This window comes from Phyllostomus hastatus, unplaced genomic scaffold (assembly GCF_019186645.2).
Source record: "Phyllostomus hastatus isolate PE091 unplaced genomic scaffold, TTU_PhHast_1.1 phas_contig_17, whole genome shotgun sequence".
In the NCBI taxonomy this organism is placed as follows: domain Eukaryota; kingdom Metazoa; phylum Chordata; class Mammalia; order Chiroptera; family Phyllostomidae; genus Phyllostomus; species Phyllostomus hastatus.
In genome coordinates, this window is record NW_025333664.1 from 37,921,695 (window position 1) to 37,927,694 (window position 6,000).

At 39.6% G+C, this 6,000-nt stretch overlaps 1 pseudogene; it reads right to left on the minus strand.

The window, feature by feature from the left end:
* Positions 1 to 1,639: 1,639 nt before the first annotated feature.
* On the minus strand, positions 1,640 to 1,781 carry LOC123815426 (annotated as a pseudogene).
* Between the last annotated feature and the right edge of the window lie 4,219 nt (positions 1,782 to 6,000).

Consider the following 6,000-nt stretch of genomic DNA (forward strand, 5'->3'; position numbering starts at 1 on the left):
AGTTAGCTCCAGAAATCTCTGTTCTAGTTGCTCCAACAAACCCTCTCTGCAATTTTGATGTGCACTCAAGTGTAAGCCCCACTGTTGTAGTTAGAAATTTGCATTTCTAACAGGAGTGCTGGTGATGTGGATGCTGTTGTTCTGAGGCCACACTTTGAGAAACACCACTGTCTATCTAATGGGTAAAGCCAAACTCTGGTGCAGAAGGAGAAGGTATAATAAAAGCTACCCAGGTGAGTAACTGTGATGCAGGTGAGGAAGCTTAATAAGTGTTTCCATACATTTTCACTGTCTAATCTGACAGGAGGCCTATTTCTGGGCAGGAAGCATACACAGGTGAGAATGTTCCAGGAGAAGAAATACAATTTGTTCCTTGACATGACCTGTATGGAGCCTCTTTTCATCCAATAAAGACTCCTGTAATTTATGGTTCCTGGTGTCACAGGATTTACTTTCTAGGTGCACATCCCTGAGAGTTTTTTCTGGTACTATGGGACCCAGACAAGTTTCTAATAGAACACTCTGCATAAAAGCCTCAGTTGGAAAAAGACCTGATTTTACTCTCTTTGGTCCAAGATAAATGAGAAACAGGGGCAGGGCAAATTAAGAAGTAAGGGAATGAAAAAGGAAGAAATTATGTGCAGGGAATGGGGGAGGAAGAGAGAGACCTGTGAGAGAGGGAGTAGAAAGGTATTCTTTTCAAGGAGGGTTGTCTTCCTCTCTGTCTCTCTCTGTCTCTCTTTCTCTTCCTCTTCCCTCCCCTCCCCCCTCAACTGAGCACTGAGAAGCATTTTATAAAAGATTGGAGAGAGGATCTGGACAAGCTTGTCTGCAAAGCAGGAAAAAAAAATTAAAGTGAGTCATGGGGCACCTGAGAGGAGTGAGGGGCCAGGGAGGCCAGCACACCATGGGGAGAAAGTCAGGCTTCATCAGGATTAAAACTGCCTGCTCTGAAAAGTCAGACAGCAGTTTGGGAGAAAATATTCACAGCATCAGGTATCTGAAAGGAGACTTGCATTCAGAATATATAAAGAACTTTGACAACTCGTTAATTGGAAGGCAAACAACACAAAAAATGGGCAAAAGACATGAATAAACCCTTTACAACACTGTCGAAATGGCTGACAAACACATGAAAAGATACTTAACATTATTAGTCTTCATGGGAATGCAAAATAAAATTGCAGCAAGATACCATGTAACACCTGTAGAATGGCTAAAATTAAGAAGATTTCTAATGCCAAGTATCAACTAGGATGGAGAGAAACTGGAATACTTATATCTTGCCAACAGGAATTAAAAATAGTACAACCAGCCCTAGCTGGTGAGGCTCAGCGGTTGAGTGCCAGTCTGCAAATCAAAGGGTCACCAGGTAGATTCCTGGTCTAAGGGCTCAGGCCTGGGTTGTGGGCCAGGTCCCCAGCAAGGGGCGCGTGAGAGGAAACCACACATTGATGTTTCTCGTCCTCCCTCTCTTCCTTCCCCTCTCTCTAAAAATAAATAAATACAATCTTAAAAAAAAAGAAAATAGTACAACCACTTGAGGACCTAAAGAATACACCTACCATGTGACCTAATAATTCTACTCTTAGGTATTTATCAAAGAGCAACTTTTAATTTTTTTATTTAATTTTTTTTCCAGGGGAGAACATAAATGCAGTCCCCCACTACCACAAATCATGCAGTCAAGTTTCCCACATTTGGGGAAATCACAGGTGTCAGCATATCTGAAGTGAATTGATAAGCCTGTGATCATGGTATCTCCACTGCCAGGTAAGTATAAAGAGTGATTTTTTTAAATGTCCACAAAAACACTTGTATGCAAATATAAATAGCCACACATAAAAGTAGCTATTGACCACACCACCATGTTGCACGTGCCACTCTATATTATCTGGTTGCTCAAATGCTTGTGAAAGCCTACATTAAGATGAATAAGTTGTCAAAAAATTCATGTTACCTTAAGAAAAAAAAGAGACTTGTACATAAATGTGCAAAGCTGCTTTATTCACAATTTCTAAAAACTGAAAACATTCCAAATATCCATCAACTAGGGCATGTGTAAAAAAAATTGGTATAGCTATAGACAGGGATTATAATAAAAAGGATGAAATTACAGCCCTGGCTGGTGCGGCTTGGTGGGTTGAGCATGGCCTGTGAACCAAAAGGTCACTGGTTAGATTCCAGTAAAGGTACACCCCTGGGTTGTGGGCCAGGTTTCCAACTGGGGGCATGTGGGTAGCAACGGATGGATATTTCTCTCCCTCTCTTTTTCCCTCCCTTCCCCTCTCTAAAAAAATAAGTGAAATCTTTTTTAAAAAATGAAATTACTGGAAGATGAGAGCACGGTTAACTCTCAAAATCACTGCAGGGAATAAAATAAGCTAAATGTAAAAGAGTGCTATCACATGATTCAATTTATATAAACAAGAAAAACTCATTTGCAGTTACAGAAAACAGTACTGTGGTTGCCTAGAATTAAGGGGACTGCAAAGAAAGGCTAAGGAATTTCCCAGGGTAATAAATGGGTTCTAGATCTTGTTTAGGTGTATACATTGGTCAAAAGTCATCAAATTGAATGCTTAAAATGTATAAATGAATTTTATTGTGTGTAAATTATACCTCAATAAAGTTGAATTTTAAAATAGAAAAAAAAAGTTATCCTGGCCAGTGTGGCTCAGTTGGTTGGAGCATCATCCCTTAAACTGAAAGGTTGCAGGTTTGATCCCCAGTTGCGGCACATTCAGGAGGCAACAAATGAATGTTTCTCACATTGATGTCTGGCTGTCTGTCTCTCTCTCCATGCCCCTCGTCTTTCTTTAAAAGCAATGAAAAAATGTCCTCGGGTAAAGATGAAAAATTAACATAAATAAGTAAACTACTAAAAAAATTTAAGTATTAAAAAACAAAAATAACAACAAACAGCAAAAAAGAACAAGAATTTTTTTAAAAAATAAAAGATAGCCCTGGCTGGTGTAGCTCAGTGGATTGAGCATGGGCCTGCAAACCAAAGGGTTGCTGGTTCGATTCCAAGTCAGGGCACATGCCTGGGTTGTGGGCCAGGTCCCCAGTAGGGGATGTGGGAGACAACCACACATTGATGTTTCTCTCCCTCTCTCCTTTCCTTCCCCTCTCTACAAAAATAAAAATAAATAAAGTTTTTAAAAAATTTTTTTGTCTTTTAAAAAAAGACAGAGAAGATAGCTCTGGCTGGTGTGGCTCAGTGGATTGAGTGCCAGTCTGCAAACCAAAACGTCACCAGCTTGATTCCCAGTCAGGGCACAGGCCTGGGTTGTGGGCTGGGTCCCTGGTTGGGGGCATGTGAGAGACAACCAATTGATGTATCTCTTGCACATCAATGTTTCTCTCCCTCTCTTTCTCCCTCCCTTTCTCCCTCACTTCACTTCTCTCTAAAAATAAATAATTTTAAAAATGAAAATAAATAAAGAAAAGATAGATGAGGTACTCCTAAAATTAATTGTATCTCAATTTTTTAAAAAAGAGACTTAGTAGTGAAATATGTAACAAAATAGTGAAACAGGAGAGCACATGGAATAGGAACAGAAATGGACCACAGTGAAGACTAAAGAACTGCCCAACTTGAAGAGCAGAAAAGGCACAGTTGGGAGAGAAGTACAGGGGTGGTCAGAATGAGGTTTCCTGGGAACCAAGAAGTAAGATGCTGGAAAGAGGAAAAAAGGCAGCAAAGACTATAGAGAGCAGAGGGGAGCTGGAATATTGGGGCCTGGGAATGGCTATAAGTTAAGGCCATCAAGAAGTAATTGTTGAGAGGCCAGTCCCAATGGCGACATTGGAAGTCATGACTGGGGCTGAGGGAGTGCAGGGAGTACCTAAGGTAAGCATCTTTGCCAGGAAGCTTAGGGAAGGAGAGAGGGGGCTTCTAACAGGAAGAATCCTCAGGAAAACCACCTGGTGGCCTAAGTTTTCTGACATCATCATGTATCAGTTCTTCATTTCTAAATAGGATACATATTGTGATTTTAACTGCTGCTCCTGAACAAGGAGTACCAAAGGCCTTTCTGTGACCTTCTTCTGTATTTGCACTGAGGAAGGCTAAGCAAAATAGGTGTAGTGTCCCACCTCAAGTTCCCAGGGAGGGAACTGACTTGCCCCATCCTGTCCGCCTTTCCCACTCACCTGCGTGGGAATATACATTAGTAGAAACTTCACAGAAGGCAGTTTGACAAAGTCTATCAAAATCACACATACACATACCATACACTTCCACCTCAAGGTGTTTATTTTACAGATAAACTTGCACATATGTAAAACCTCATATGTACCTGGTTGTTCATTGTCTCATTGTAACATTGATCAGGAAAACTCAAATGATCCTCAACAATGACATTAAATAAACATTAATATTTATTAAATTATTTATCATGAATATTTATATTTATTATTTAATATTTGTTCTTAAAAGTATGACACATGCAAATAATGAATGCCAAAATAAGAAAATAAATAAGGAGGATGCTCTCTATGTACAGACATTGAAAGTTTTCTGAGATATATTTTCAAGTAAAAAAACAATTGCATAGCAATTGTTATAGAATGCATAGCAATTCTATAGAGTAAAATGACTTATGTTTAAATGAATAAATAAATAGTGTATGTATGAGTAGGGTACAGGAGAATACATTTACTTATATATATCCAAAAAAAGTCTTTGTAAGTGTCAGGGAGGAAAACGTTTCCTCTACCCTCTTAGGTTCTGAAGGTGGGGGCTTGCAGATTAAACTGATAGTGAGAGAAAAGTCAGAATTTACTTATACATACATGTGGGAGTGCTCAGTGATGAGCAACAAAGTGGTTGTGGGAATTTGGGCCTTTTATATTTATATACTTGGTAGGGGAAAGGGAAAGAGAGAAAAAAGACTTCTATGAGAAGAACAAAAAGGTTTCTCTAGGAAAGGCAAATGGGTTTTTAGGAGAACAAACCAGAGATAAGAAAGGTTGTGATAATGTTTGTTCATGAAGGTACCAGTAGTCTTTCAACTTCTCCATGAGATTTATGGTATGTTTATTCTTGGTTTCTCTCTCTCCTGGTACTAGAAGCTATCCCAAAGAGGGAATTTATAGCAGTCCTCATTTTTCAGAAATTTCTGCTCTTTAGTTGGATAAGAGAAACTCCAAGAAGGCTTCTTTCTGTATCTGTTAAATCTCAAACATCTTTGGCTTTAAAATTTTTTTATGCTAACCCTGGGGTTCTAAGTAGGTCCTCACACAAGGATACACAAGAAACTGATAATAGAAGTTATCTATTTGTAGGGCAGGGGATGGAGGAGGATGGGAATGTGATGTTAGGGACAGAGGTGAGGGGGAAACATTTTTTGGTATATATATTTTTTTAATTTTAGAAAATATGAATGCATTACCCATTAAAAAACAGTTAAGTTCTAAGTATGTTTCTAATTTATTTAAAGCTGGATCCCCACCCCCATGCCCAATTTAGAAAAAGGTGGATTTTCATCTCATTAGCAAAAGCCTAATTGGATACAGCTTTGAGGGAGATGGGATTTTATCATCATTGGCTTCAGCTTCTACCCAGGAAAGGTTATAAAGCAGAGTCAATTCACCTTTTCCACTTTGCTGAGAGGGACACTTACAGCAATGTGTCAGCTGTTAGTTCCAGGACCCTCTCTCATAGCTCCCCTCCAGTCTCCAGACACACAATAGCAGCTGCAGAGGGGAGGGGTGGGCTGGGAGGCAGCTGAGCCCCAGTGGAGAATGGAAACCTTCCTTCTTCAAGCAGATTTCAGGATTGCTATTTGGGCTTTGCACATGGTAGAGGTTAAAAAGACTGATGAAACTCCAACAAATGCCTGTCTCTTGTCCTAACATTCCAACCCATTGCCAATACAAGAATTAAAGAGCTTTCCACAAACTGAACTAACCAGCAAAATAGAGATTGACTCATGGATAGAGAGCAGAATGACAGCTAAGGGGGTAGGGAGGTTAAAGGATGAAGGGATTGAG